At 38.1% G+C, this 14,899-nt stretch overlaps 1 long non-coding RNA gene across 3 annotated transcripts; it reads left to right on the plus strand.

The window, feature by feature from the left end:
• The first annotated feature begins 476 nt into the window (after positions 1 to 476).
• On the plus strand, positions 477 to 11,625 carry LOC149650570 (uncharacterized). 3 transcript variants are annotated; one of them, XR_016371577.1, is made up of 5 exons: positions 477 to 723; positions 814 to 866; positions 941 to 1,020; positions 1,078 to 1,184; positions 10,932 to 11,625. It is a non-coding gene; the product is annotated as an uncharacterized LOC149650570 (long non-coding RNA). The 3 variants fall into 3 exon arrangements; XR_016371578.1 differs by having other exon boundaries at positions 477 to 866; XR_016371579.1 differs by lacking the exon at positions 814 to 866.
• Positions 11,626 to 14,899: the final 3,274 nt, after the last annotated feature.

Genomic DNA, 14,899 nt, shown 5'->3' on the forward strand with positions numbered 1-14,899 from the left:
ACGTCTATTGAACAAGTTGAAAGACTTCATTATTAATAATGATAAAGGTACGTTACGTTTTCATGGTCGAAACAGTTCTCCCGCACTTTCTTGCTTTGCGATGAACCAAGCTCGAGAATGATCGGTGGTAGTTGACTGGGGGAACTTTTTCAGCTTGTCCTCGTGGACCTTCGTTCTTCTTTTCCTTTTAATTCTCAGGAGCCAACTCGAAGGTGACTTTCTCATTCGAAGTCTCAGGACCATCTCTCCCTTTTGTCGTGCATTACGCTAACGATAACCGGTTTTCTCACAAAGGAGAGAACGAGAAACCTAGCTAGCTGAGTTAAGAACCGTGCGAGCGGGAGGGTAAAATAAATTTGCTCTTTGCTCCGCTCGTAGAAACTGAGGGCTAGTACCATCGCGAAACCATATCCCGCTCTATAGAACTCGAGTTACCGAAAAGAAAATTTCCCGAATTTTGCCCAGCACTGTACTCCTGAAGTTTAACTGTAGGTTTTGTGGTTTTAAATAGGGCTGTTATAATTTTGTTACAATTTTAAACATGGAGCCAAGTTTTATTATTGTTATTCGTACAGTTTCAAAGTGATATATAAATAGCCCATATTCCTCCACTTACTCATCTTTTCCAATGGGAAAGGAAAAGAACCAAGGCTTAATGATTATAAGCTGCGTTAATTAATTTATAATTAATAACGCGTCATTCAGGAATCGAGGAACCTTAGGGTAAGTCTTCTTAATTAAAATGTTTATCATTAGGATTTTAATTAAGTTTTCTACACTAATTTGGTTAATAAACTACCATTTGGACTATAGAGTAGTGGCACTCCATGTTAACTACCCATAGAGCTTAATACAGTCAAAGGCAAGTAGGTGCCATTACTCTTTTGACCTTTAATTATTTCTACATTAAAGTGATTATGATTGTGAGTGTTCTTTTAAGCCTAACTAAGAGGATGAAACGCAAGAAAAGTCCATTGCTGCATCGTAAAAGCGGGGGTGGATCGGGGCCAGGAAGCGATGGTAGTAGAACGCCCAAACACAGCACACCTCCGACCTCAAGTTCTTCTTTACTTGTAGTACCCAACAGTTCCGTGGTCTCGTCTTCGGGTACGCCCGCGCAAAGTCACGCCAACGCTGCTCTTCCCGCTGAAGAATATTTTAGTAGCGAGGAATTGACCGATTGGGTAAGAACGCCCCCCCCCCATTCAATTCAATTCACTCTTAATTTGGTATTAATGACATCACGAACCCTCCTTTGTACTTATTATTACCGAATTATTTAACTGGTCCGGAAAATAGAGACATTTTTGTCCAATAGAAGGCGCCTTAAGATTTGTGGGTGCGGTTGAAATATAAGCAGACGACGTTTCTCAATGAAATATAATTACATTGATCCGTTTTTGATATTAGAGCTGGTTTTCATACAAAATTAACCCCCGTTCGTTTACAGAGCCGCAATTTGTGCCTAGAAAAGATATTTTGGCCCGATTCAGACGTAATTGGTCAATATTTTTGAGAGTGTTAAGGGCCTTTTATTCTCCTAAAGTTTCCCGTGCTCGTTGCCTACGGGTTTTTGTACTGGCAGTCTGGGATGTTAGAGTATTTTTTAAACTAGCCCTTGGGACTAGTGACCCCCCCCTCTAGTGTTCAAAATAATAAACTGGTCCCTGCTTTGGTTCTGTGGATTTGCAATTGATAAAGTGGTCCCAAGGACCAGTAACCCCCACCTCTTGAATATAAAAAGTAGTCCGGCTCGGGCTGGCTCACGAAATTTTCACTTTCTAAAGTAATCTAAACTCGGGCTCAAATTTGATTATTTAAATAACGGGTCTCAGCTCAGGCTTGGGCTCATCGTTATAATAAGTTTGAGCTCAGCTCGGACTCAAATTTGATAGTTTTGTAAGGGCTCCCTTTATGAAAGGCTACCTGTGTTATATTTGCAGAGTAAGGACTTAACGTCGGGGAAATAATCACGCATGGTTGATCACTGCCTTCTCTAATACTAGGCCTTGCGATAGGAATAAAAGGGGGGTGGCAGTTAGGATTTCACAAATGGCGCTAGATGTCGCTTTTCTGAGGTTTTAAACTGGCGCCAAATTCAAAACTATGGGAAATTGTTAGCAACGACGAAGTGTAATCTGCTAAGTTCGGCTCGAAAAAAAAAAGCAGAAAAACCGGTCAATAAACCGGTTCATGATGCTGAACGGTTTCCGAGTTCGAAAAATACTAGTTTAAATTTGGTGTACGTTTTGACACGTGTCGATGGCGTCTGCATGGAAATTTCAACCTATCACAGCCCTTACGTTTTTCCCAAAAACTTCCACTGCCAATGAAATGCCTTAAGTTTCATTTGGAATGACCAATGAGCGAGCTTAGGAGAGGTAGGAGGAGATTTCTTTGGCAGCTGAATTCGGACACAGACATTATAAATTCCAATATTTTAATTACCCACTTCTCTAGTTTAGCAGACGATGTGCCCTGGTCAATGGTCATGGACCAGGTTATTTAGTAGTTTAAAAAAAGCCTTATTTCCCACGTGACGTCATGGGAGACTGCGCAGTACGAATTTACTTTCGTCATCGCGAAAATTCGCCTCAGAAAAGCCATCTAACGGTTACTAAGCGCAAATTCAAAATGTCACATAAAGAATGCTTTTGTCGTACATTTCGAGGCCTTGTATTAGAGTTGGCAGCGGGTTAATAATAACAAAAGAGCAACCAACGAGAGCCACACCGAGTGGATATACAAAAATACTAAATATACACAAAATATACCACTAGATGTCACTATTGTCTCTGATTTTATTCAGTCCCCACCAAATTCGAATCTTGCACTTACAACCTTGTCTTAATTTAAATACTTGTCTTCTTAAAGACTTAAACTAGGATCGGATCTGACTTATGCTAATCTGAGTAATTCTGACCGGGGTTCGACAGAACGGTTACAGTTTAAATAACGGGACGCGGCTCGGGAACATCGCTCAGGGCCCCCAGAGGTCCTATAATTCCTATAAAATCCTATATTTTTAAAACTGTCCTATAAAATCGTATAATTTTGGTTAAAATCGCCAAAAATCCTATAAAATCCTATAATTTTGAAATTTGGGCGAATTCTAAGCAAACCATCGGTTAAACCAGGATTTGGGTCTAAAAAATATCATGAAATGGGGATGGTTTCCCTCGTATTGTAGCTTAACTAGTTAAAAATAGCTCGTTATATTATGGTTCTGATAACAGAACATTCAGTGTGCACCACCATTTATTTTAGTGTCCTATATATTTCTATTATTCTGGAAGCCCCTGTTTGTCACAGCCCTAAGTTTTTTGTATGGTTGTATGGGGGCAAATAGGACTATAACATACTCAAAGGGCATCCCCGTATCTCTAGTAGAAACAGAGTTATGAGCCTCCAAAATTGCGTGTAATCCTTTTCCTAAGGAGGGGAGTATGTTTATGAACATTTTGCTTAAATACTCGGCCCCTGTTTGTCGTAGCCCTAAGTTTTTTGTATGGTTGTATGGGGGGCAAATAGGACTATAACATACACAAAGGAGATCCCCGTATCTCTAGTAGAACCAGAGTTATGAGCCTCCAAAGTTTAGTGTAATGCTATCCTATGGAGGGTATGTTTTTGAACATTTTGTTTAATTACTCGGCCTTTCTTTGCAGTACTGGTTCTTAAAAAAAAATTAATATTTTAGTGTCCTGTATAATCCTATAATTCCGGTAAAACGTCCTATAAAATCCTATATTTTCATGAAAAAAGTCCTATATTTCCTATAAATATTTTCAAAATTCGGCTGGGGGCCCTGATCGCTTTATAAAGTTCGGGCTCAAGCGGGGCTCGATATTTAACTTCGAGCTCACGTCAGTCTCAGCTACTAAAACTCGTTGAGCGTTCACCTCAGTCACATTTTTCTTCTCTTATACATAATTTACACGCAAGGAGGATTCTTACCATTTGCACAAGGAGACCGGGCAACTTAGAGTGTAAAATAGCAGACGATTTTACACTCCAAGTCGCTTGGTCTCCTTGTGTTAATGGTAGGAATCCAACACGCCTGTAAACTATGTATTAGATTACGCAAGTACTACCAAAGAGAATATACCAAGAGGAGCAGAAAGTCTAGACTTTCAAAAGGCTTTTGAAAAGCCCAGTCACGGTTTCGGAGTAACTAGGTCCGGTTTTTGTTGATTGGCTAAGCAGCGACGCCTGTTATGGGTTAAATTATGTCGGCTGCTTATTTTTGGTGGTGGCAAAGGGTTGATCTCTGGTTTGTCCGTTGCAGCGTGGGAAATAAGGCGGTGGCACAGGGCAAATGACCAGTTTAAAAATTTGCCTGGACCAGTTTAAAAATTAAATCGGAGGGGGGTCAGTGGTCCACAGGACCATTAAAAAATTCAAGGGTTTCCAGAGTCCAGACACTAGCTAATATATTTTAATTATCCACTTCTTCAATTTAGCAGACGACGCGCCCTTGTCAGTGGTCATGGACCAGTTTATTTATTTCAGGCCAGAGGGGCCGCTGGCCCAATGTCCAGTTTGAAAAACATCCTTATTTCCCACCCTGGTCCGTTGACGTACTAAAGGTAATTTTTAAGCAGACGACGCGGTCACGTGAACAACCGGAATTTGTTTCTCAAAATTCAGAGCCGGTCCCCATTTCCAAAGTTTCTGCTCCTCTTGGTATATTCTCTTTGGTACTACCAACTCCAACCTACTAAAGGAGTGGGATTTCCCGCCATCTATGGCCGCATATATGGAAAGCTTAAATATTGTTTCACTCTGTTTATGGATTTCCATAAAGGAAGAGCCTTCGCTCATTATTTTGTGAAGTAGTACATAGGTACGGATAATACAGGTTTAGTGAACTCGGTCTCGGGATCAACGGATTATGGATAGATTTCTTTACCGGTTTTCAATCCTTTCCCCTGCATGACTCCATTAACTCGATTAAGACGAATAGAATGTGTAGAACCGTTCGAAAATAAATATGAGGATTACGTTTTGGGGGTCTTTAAAATAGAAGTTCTTTTCCTACAAGGTTATACGACGTTAGTTGTCGCGCTGTCTAGAAGGATTAGAAACTGGGAAGTTTTATTTATTTCCCCGCTTACAACGTCTGTGCGCAGTTGCTCGCCTATTTCGCATGGTACGCGCAGCGCAGTACAACGTAAACAAACGTGGTGGTGATTTTGTGAAGGGTTCAAAACTTCTACATTTCAATTTCCTTGAGTCACTTTGACAATTGGCAAAGGCGCAAATCTTTATTTTTCCGTTTTTTAATTACTTTACTAAACTTAACTTTTAAATAGATGCAAAAAAATTAACATTAGTCACAAGGCTTAGAGAAATTAGACCAAGCGGCCATTTTACTTGTTTATATTATACCGTCTCTCTCCAAGACATTGTCGTCTGCTAAAATTTTTTTTTCCTTTATTATTTTGGGACACTTTTGTGAGAAAATTTTAACATGGGATCCGCCATTAAGATTCTGGTCCATTATATAGAAGGTTCATGCTTTAATGAATGATCCCTTTATAGATGAATAGCAACTAGCGCCATCACGCGACGAAATATATAAGGTAAAGCCCCCCCCCATCTTCAGCCAAGCTTCAACTGGTGACCCAGAGATGCCAGATTAAGGGAAATTTTGACTCCTGAAAACCTACAATTTTTAGGCTAGGGAACGAGACCCAACCAACAAATCTTTTGAATTTTTATAACGGTTCAGATCTCGAGCTCGAGTTTTGAGAAGAGAAAGGGATAACATGATGGGCTTGATTTTTGCCATGCGCAGAACCCGTTTTACCCCAAGAGTCAGACTCTTAAACCAATCAGAAAAGTAAGAGATTTATTTTCGTCGCTCAACAACAGATGGTGCTACAGTCAACTTTGTTAGTCACGTGATCCTATCCCTTAGATGGAGGCTAGACCAAGCCAACTTGTTTAATTGTTGGTTAGGTCTATTCCATGGGAAGAATTTTTTTATTCAAAGCCAAGAATCTCAACATAAAAAATTGAACAACTTCATCAAATTGACTTGTTATTTAAGTTGAGTTCACATTTTTTGGCAGCCCTGCTACTGTTTTTAGTAATTACTAAACATTTAATTATCAAAAGTCTTATGCTAAATAATTGATCTATTGTTGGTAACGACCACAATCGGTCACTTACTTAGCAGACGAGAATACATCGCCATTAACATTCGTCATGCTATAATTCATTCATTTTCTATGCGCCGAATCTGGCAACCCTGAACCAGGGAAATTTTGGCCCACCAAAAAGGGAAATTCCACTTTTCCCACCTGGCATCACTGAACTACTTATTCCGTAGGCAACGGAGTGCTTCACGACGAGTGCCAGTTTCTCCACTGTACAGCACATTTTCAGTGTTGCCAAACATAAATATTGGGCCTAAATAGCGACTAGGTATTTCGGCTTAGATGGTCGCCAATGCTATTTAGGCCCAAAATTTTATTTAATTTAATTTTAGGTCATTCGGCGAAGACGCAGGATTTTATAGGTCATTCGGCGAAAACGCAGGATTTTATAGGTCATTCGGCGGAAATGTGGGATTTTCTCGTTCATTCTGTGAAAATATAGGATTTCACTTCTGATACGTGTGTCTGTTTAAGTTAGAAATCATTTTATTATTTAAGCCAGTCGACAGACTGGCTGATATATACGGGTCGTTCGAGTTTCCTGCCCTTGTACGGGCAAATTTTTGAAACGGGAGAGTAGATAATTTTGACGCCAGAAATGGCAGGCCTATGGCTTCAAGCGAATAAACGCCAATTCATTTTTAACCCTTGTGTCGCAAACAGCCCCCTTTAGCGTAAGTTTTTTTGAGGTGCAGAAATGGCAACCCTACAGTTTCACGCGAATAAACGACAATTCGTTTTTAACCCTTGTGCTGCCACGAGCGTATAGGTCGCGTAAGTCGCGTAGGTTTTTCTCGAGGGTAGGCTCTATCTAGCTCTTATCATGGTGGGGGATCTTTTAACGACGTACTCGAGTTCAAAATTCTGGTAACTCCAAGGCACTGAGGTTAGAATGCACGTATCTCCGTACTCTCTATAGCGTATGTCACGGTGGGTGGTCAGAGGCTCGGTTGCCCCTCTTTTGAACTGGAGAGTAGATAATTTTGACGCCACAAATGGCAGGCCTATGGCTTCAAACGAATAAACGACAATAACGACTATTCGTTTTTAACCCTGGTGCTGGTGGGGGATCAGAGGTTCGGTTGCCTCTACTGGCTGATATATATTCGTTTACTGAGACTTTGGTGGTCTCACTCTAGCGTATGTCACAGTATTTTTACCACCCCATTCCCTAATTTTCCACCGTTTAGTTATCTACTAGTCGATTACTTTTGTGCGTGAAAATGAGTCGCAAAGTAAAATCTTCTCCTAGAAAAAATCTGTTTACAACGATTCAAAAATAACTTATCGCGATAGGCTTTACGCAAATCTCAAGGATGTTTACCTTCTACTATTGAAAAAAAAAAATAAAACCTACTGTTTAAATAAAAACTTGCTACCCATACAATCATACATTATAAAAGTATTTTTAAATATCCATTCCGTTTGAAATTAGTCATTTCATATTTCATTATCAGTAAGACCAAGCCTTTCAAGGAAGGGACACATATTATAAAAAAACTGTTTTTACAAACGGAAAAAACCTGATATATACTACATCGTTGATTTTGGGTCGCCACTCACTGTTCTTGTCACGGCTTCTAAGGGACATATATTATTTATTCTAACCGTTTCATATAACACCACCATTTATTAAAGCGGTAACATTACGTCATGACAATTAATATCACATGTCATGACAGCACCAATTATTAAAGCGGTAATATTACGTCATGACTATTAATTTCACATGTCACAGCTAAAAACTGTCGATTCTTATCAGGGGCGTCAACTTCATTATCTTAACACATTTTCTTTACTTTTTATTTCGGCTGACATTTTTACCATAACTTCGTTGTTATGGCAAAAATAATTTATTTTTGGCTTCAAAAAATGTCAGCCGAAATAAAAAGTAAAGAAAATGTGTTAAGATAATGAAGTTGACGCCCCTGATAAGAATCGACAGTTTTTAGCTGTGACATGTGAAATTAATAGTCATGACGTAATATTACCGCTTTAATAATTGGTGCTGTTATGACATGTGATATTAATTGTCATGACGTAATGTTACCGCTTTAATAAATGGTGGTGTTATATGAAACGGTTAGAATAAATAATATATGTCCCTTAGAAGCCGTGACAAGAACAGTGAGTGGCGACACAAAATCAACGATGTAGTATATATCAGGTTTTTTCCGTTTGTAAAAACGGTTTTTTTATAATAATAAAGTGCCCTCGTCATTAACTAGTGTTTATGACCAGCATTTCATAATCCATGGCAACTTATTTTCAAATAATCACCATCTTTCTTCGGGAGCTATAAATTTATCACTCTGGTGAACATTAACAAGATGACCCAGTGATATTACACTTTTTCCCGCCCTCTAGTGACAATAATTATTATTACTTTATTCATCATAAGATGCCCCCGTCTAATTTAGAACTTTCGGGTTTTATTCATGGTTAAAGCAATCAAATTACATTAACCTAATCATTACGTTACTTATATAGTTTGATGTTTTTATTACGATTAGCCATACTTGAGCGTTAATTATTTTTCTCAACAAATTAAAATTAGTAATTTAATGGTAATTGTTTGAATGGATTGAGCTGGTTTATAAAAATGCGTGGAATCTGGTATCTTTAAACGCGATTGTCCTTCTTGGAAAGTGCGGAGAATGTTTCTCAAATTGAAAGCGGGGTAATTAGACGCGGGATAAGATGTATTTCCCGGGGTGTCGGGTGCCCAGAATTTAGAATAGAATGCGATGAATAGAAGACGCGTGCTTTTGCTTTTCATTTTCCAGGTTAAGGATAATAATCTAGAAATCTTAAAGGTAGCGCGATAGTTTTTCCATGGATAAAGAATGCCCGAGAGCGTGAAATTTGTTTTCACGCTATAGGATAGGCAACTCCCTATCTCGAACGACAGCTTATGCTGTATATACTCATGTTACAACATCGGTTGTCAGAACGCCCGAACCTTGGTCTCGATGTAACCTAGCCATGTACGTGCTGTCAAGAGACAAAAAACTTCAGGATCTTCAGGATTTAAAATCGTTTAAAATATCCCGAAGTTTTTTAGCCTCTTGTCAGCACGCGCAAGGCTAAATTACATTGAGACCTAGGTTTGCGAGTGCTGACAACCGATCTTGTAATAGAGTATATACGGAATAAGCTGATCCTATAGCGTGATAATAAAATTTCAAGCTCACGCGCATTCTTTATCCAGGGTTTTTCGCTACATCGTTTGGTGAACATCTAACGATGGGCTATTATTTTCACTTGGTCTGAAGAAAAAGTATCGTTCGCCTTTTTAAAGGGAGAGTGAAAACGGAAAAGAATGATTTAAATAAGAGTGCGGTGCGGATGCGCAATGGCACATATTTTTGAAGAAACTTTTTAAATGACATCCGTTGGGAAATGTCACGATCAATTATAGCATTTCGCTGATATACGTAGGGAAATGCTATAATTGATTTTAAATTTTAGCCTCACTTAAGTAGAGAATGAAAACGAAACCCTAAACCAAGTTCACTTCAATCGCTTACGTATCTGCTATTCGTAACCCTAAGCCAAATTCTCTTTCAAACGCTTACGCGTCAAAGGCAGTCTATTGGCGATTTCAAAAGGGAGTCTAGGGGCCTTTCGCTAAATCATTGGCGATTTTTAAAGTCAGTCGAGTTGCTACTCACTTATTCAATGGCGATTTTTATAGGGAGTCGAGGGGCTACTCACTTATTCAATGGCGATTTTTATAGGGAGTCGAGGGGCTACTCACTTATTCAATGGCGATTTTTATAGGGAGTCGAGGGGCTACTCACTTATTCAATGGCGATTTTTATAGGGAGTCGAGGGGCTACTCACTTATTCAATGGCGATTTTTATAGGGAGTCGAGGTGCTAACTTCTTAATAATTGGTAATATTTAAAGGGAATCGAGGAGCTATTCACTAATTCATAAGTAATGATTGGCGATTCGAGGGACTACTAACTCAATCATTTTCGATTTTAAAAGAGTCGAGAGGCAACCCACTTATTCATAGCCGATTTATAAAGGGAGTCGAGGGGCTACTAACTTAATCGGCGATTTTTCAATTCAATGGAGTACACTCAATGACTGGCCAGTTTAGCAGAGTCGAGGGACTACACAATTATTCATAGCCTATTTATAAAGGGAGTCGAGGGCTACTCACTTAATCATTGCCGGTTTTTAGTGGGAGTCGACGGCCAACTCACTTAATCTTTGGAGATTTTAAAAGGGAATCGAGGGGCTACTCACTTAATCATTGCCTGTTTTTAATGGGAGTCGAGGGGTTACTCACTCAATCTTTGGCGACTTATAAAAGGGAGTCCGGGAGGCTACAGAATGATTCCTCTTAAATGTATGGATTCTTGTTACTATACATGGGGTACGATAGTATAGCTACGTAGATGGTTGCCGTTTTTATTATAATGGGGAATACCTTTGGAAAGAGTCGTATGGGTGAAAAGGTAATATATAGGTAATACTATTAGCCATACATTACCAGGGTCAAGCTTGACTCAAATAACATTCTTGATTACCCCAAACCCCTTTGGCCGAGAATGTTATTTGGGTGAAAAAGTAACGCATTGGTAATATGGTTTTAGCCATACCTAACCTTTTAAAACCCCTGATCTATTCAAACACTTACTGTTTTCGCGTTACACTGGCAAACTTAACGCTGTTACTTATACCGCTGATTGGCTTATGTTAAGTACAGGTGGCTACTTCCCTTTATTCATTGAATATCCGTTTATCGTTTAGTCTTCAAGATGAACTGCATCACCATTGGGTACGTGAAAGAGGAAATAGCCAAATGCCATAAAGGCCCATGCCGGGATCTTCGAGCAAACTGTTCAACATGGGCCAGTTGGTTGACGCCATGCTCGCTACTTTTGAAAAAAAATTTCAACCATGGCGGCTGTGTAAAACTGTTCCCGATTCATCCGCGAGTGACAAATCTAACAACTCTAGCGCTTTCAGAAGATCATTCCGTCAATGGCAACCCCCAATTATTTGGAAAAGGGTGGCCTATGAAGATAAAGATCCAAATGACGTTGAAATGGAAGAGGAAAGCTATACGATGTTCGTTAGAGAGAAAATTAACCTCCTTCCCATACCAAATCCTTTGAAAATGTACCTGAACCATGACCGCAAACTTTAATAACCCTGAAAGATTCAGTCGAAACTCTTTTTTTCTTTAAGTTCTCTATACCCCTTTTTCTTATTGTTATTTACAAGAGAAAGTCTCTCTATAAAAAGAAAGATTACTTCATAATTATTGAATTTTTTCTTTCCAATTTTTTAAGAATGCACGCAAAATTAAAAACATCCTTGTCAAAATTTTCTTTTATAAAAGTTTTTAGGTAGTTTTGATTATATAAATGTAACTATAATTAATTACTAGTTAGTTAATAATTTTAAGCAAATAAAGAATATTTGCTCGAATGTTTAATAATTGATGGGGAATGCTTCTTTTTACCATTTTGTTGTTTCTTTTTAAAACTAAAAACGGGGTTACTTATTTCTCCCACTAACAAGACTTAAGTACTAGATCCTCTTTATAAAGTTGATATTAATCTCAAATCCTTATAATTTCGTAAATATTTCTTTATAAGTAACGGTTATGAAACAGAAATTGCTTTTATTTTAATACGTATGTCGCGAGTAAAGAATTAATAATAAAGCAACAACCGAAAAAAAGCATATTTCTTTTCTATAGTTGTAGAAGTTTCTTTTCTATAGTTTTAGAAGTTTATTTTCTATAGTTGTAGAAGTTTCTTTTCTATAGTTGTAGAAGTTTCTTTTCTATAGTTGTAGAAGTTTCTTTTCTATAGTTGTAGAAGTTTCTTTTCTTTAATAAAAACGTGATATCTCCAATCATAATGGTCTTAATGTTTTTAAATTAGACCTAGGCTTAAAAATATTGTTTAGAGCCCATCGAGATTTGAAAACCCCATGCTTCTAATACTCTTGGTGAAAAAAAAGTCCGTTATTTGACACCAGATATACCGCCTCTTTGGAGAGAGAGAGAGAGAAAAAGAATTCCTCCCTTAAAGTATACGGGAAGAAGGGGACTTTTTTAATCCTTAGATGTTGTCGAAGAAAGCGCAAATATACATCAGAGCGGTTTTTTTAAAGGTACACGGTGACATTACGAATTTTCTAACGCTTCGTCGCTCATAGTATAAAGGTGTAGTATAGCGTTTCAGGTATAACCACCTGTTTTTGTAGATTTGTTTTGTTTTTAAAAATATTTGACTCTCCAAAAACCTATTAAAAAAACCTCATGTTATTTAGACCCTAATTTTGAAAGATTAAATGCATTAAACATAACTGAATTATAAAATATATCAAGTTAAATTTTGGTTGTCAATGAAGAAAACAACACCCCACCGTGTCACGTGATTCATAACAAAATTTCTCTGTCACAAGGAAAAGCAAAACGCCGCACGAGATTTTGAAAATAAAAATTCTCATGGAATGATTCGAGGATATTCCATGGCTTTTATTGTTTTTGTATTGGGATCTCATATTTATTTATGTCGGCTGCCGTTTAAACTGCATATGTGCGTCTTTGTTTCGCGGTCCTCGGGTCTCCTTGGAAGTTATGGTGGTATGTACAGGGTGTTTACGATAAGTCTGACGTAAATTAAAAGGTGTGTTCTTAGGGTCAAACTGAGTCAGAGGCAAGTGTCACCAGAACATGGATGGGGTCTACAACATTTAGTTACGTGCAGAGATATGAGCTCCCAAAACATGGATTGGCCCCTATCGTCGTAAATAAAGTTCTGCTTACACTTTCCACTCAGTTTGACCCTATGAGAGCACAATCTCTAATTTATGGCAGACTTATCAGAAACACCCTGTATAGTAAGTACTCTTTCGAAGTGCTCATACCGAGTTTAGGTTATGGATTAGGTTTTCATTGAGAAATCGAGGGATTAAACTGAGATGCGTTTTTTTTCTTCTCTCTAAACATTTGGCCGGAGATGGGTTGGATGTTTTAAAACTTCCCGTAAAGAAATGAAAAACGTTTGGCAAACACCTTTTCAGGAGTCTAGAAAAATGGAAGCCTTATTTTTATATGGCGATGCCCAGATCATATTGGGTTTCAAAGATGTTAAAAATAAGCGGGGACCCTTACGTTGGGCCCCCTTTTCGACCATATGCTACCCTAGTCCCGCCTAAAACTACCTTTTTTATCCGCTTCAAGAAACCAAATTCAGTATATATGAGAATGCTTTTAAAATTATATAAAGTTATTGCGAAATTTTTCTTAATACTACTATATGGGGGGGATCAAATAGGAGCTCGGAGTTCGACGAATAACGATTGTTTGTTCGCTTATTCTTGGTTTAGATGTAGTTTTGCCACTGGTTTGGGAAAAATGTGTGGAAAAAACTAGGAATTTTAACGTTGACATCGGAGAATTTTATTTAATGGGGAAGATTTTTTGTGTTTTTGGGATTGTAATAACGAACGTACTTTCCAAATTAAGAGTTGACTCTAGACAAGTGTCGCGAGTCATTTTCTCTAGCTCCTTTAGTGCACACATCATTCTTAACAAATATCCCTGTTAACATTGACAACTAATTTTTCTTGTTGTTATTTGGTCTAAAAATAATTACGGAAAATCAAATGAAGGAAATACAGGTAGTATACCACTGAAAATTATTTCAAATTGTAGCAACCGTATGAAAGGTCAACCCCTATTTTTCCTGACCAATATAACAATGTCGGTATGATCAAAAAGAGTAGTTGAAAATAGGTATGGTTGCACTTTTGTAGAGAGGGGAACCCTTTATGGTGAATACGGTCTAAAAAGGGGCTTCTATTATGACATGTTGGCCATCAGGCTAGCGTCATGACAATCGACAACACACCCCCTACCAGCGAGAAAAAACTCAACATCCCTGCATCTCTCCAAAATACCATTGAATACAATAGGTTCTCGAACGATTTCGCTAAATAGGGGCTTAACCCCAAGGTTCGTAAAGAAAGCGCTATATAAGGTTGCCTCGATCGCGCCGTTTTCTTTTGATTTTTTCTCGTTATTTGATTGGTCTCTCCCTGACTCTCTCTGTGACGTAGTACGTGGAGATTCTGCAGACGACCATAGCTCAAATATACAGCGTAGAGGCTATAAGTTATGGACAAGGCTTAGATAAAATCAATTAATTTTGATTAGTTCCTATTTTTTAACTTGTTTTAATGACCTAAATAAAATATTTAACATGCCGTACGGTGGAGCAAAGTGTGCAATAACTGGATGTGATAATAAATTTTCCGTAACTTCTAAAAATGTGGACAAGAATCATATCAGTTACTTTACATTACCAAAGGACTCAAAAATCCGAAGAATATGGATTTCTAAATGTTACAATCCTAAAATTAATACTACTTATGCAAGAATTTGCTCGGAACATTTCAAAGACGAAGATTTTGTAAGAGATTTTAAAGCTGAACTGATGGGAACGAAGCCTAAAAGACGGTTAAATTCAAGCGCAGTTCCTTCTATGAAGTTACCATACCAACAGTCTGTGTGTGTGAAAAGTTCAGAAGCAAGAGAGTCTAGAGCCAGATGTAGAGAAAGAAGAAAACTTATTGATCAGTTAGTAAATTCAGAACTGTTAGAATCTACCAACATTTCTTCCAAATCAAGTATATTATCTAATGAAACTTCCAACGTATTTACTATTGATACGCCCAATATTACTATTGATACGTCC

Source organism: Phalangium opilio, unplaced genomic scaffold (assembly GCF_054372755.1).
Source record: "Phalangium opilio isolate 3A_F unplaced genomic scaffold, DU_Popi_V2 ptg000086l_1, whole genome shotgun sequence".
Lineage (NCBI taxonomy): Eukaryota > Metazoa > Arthropoda > Arachnida > Opiliones > Phalangiidae > Phalangium > Phalangium opilio.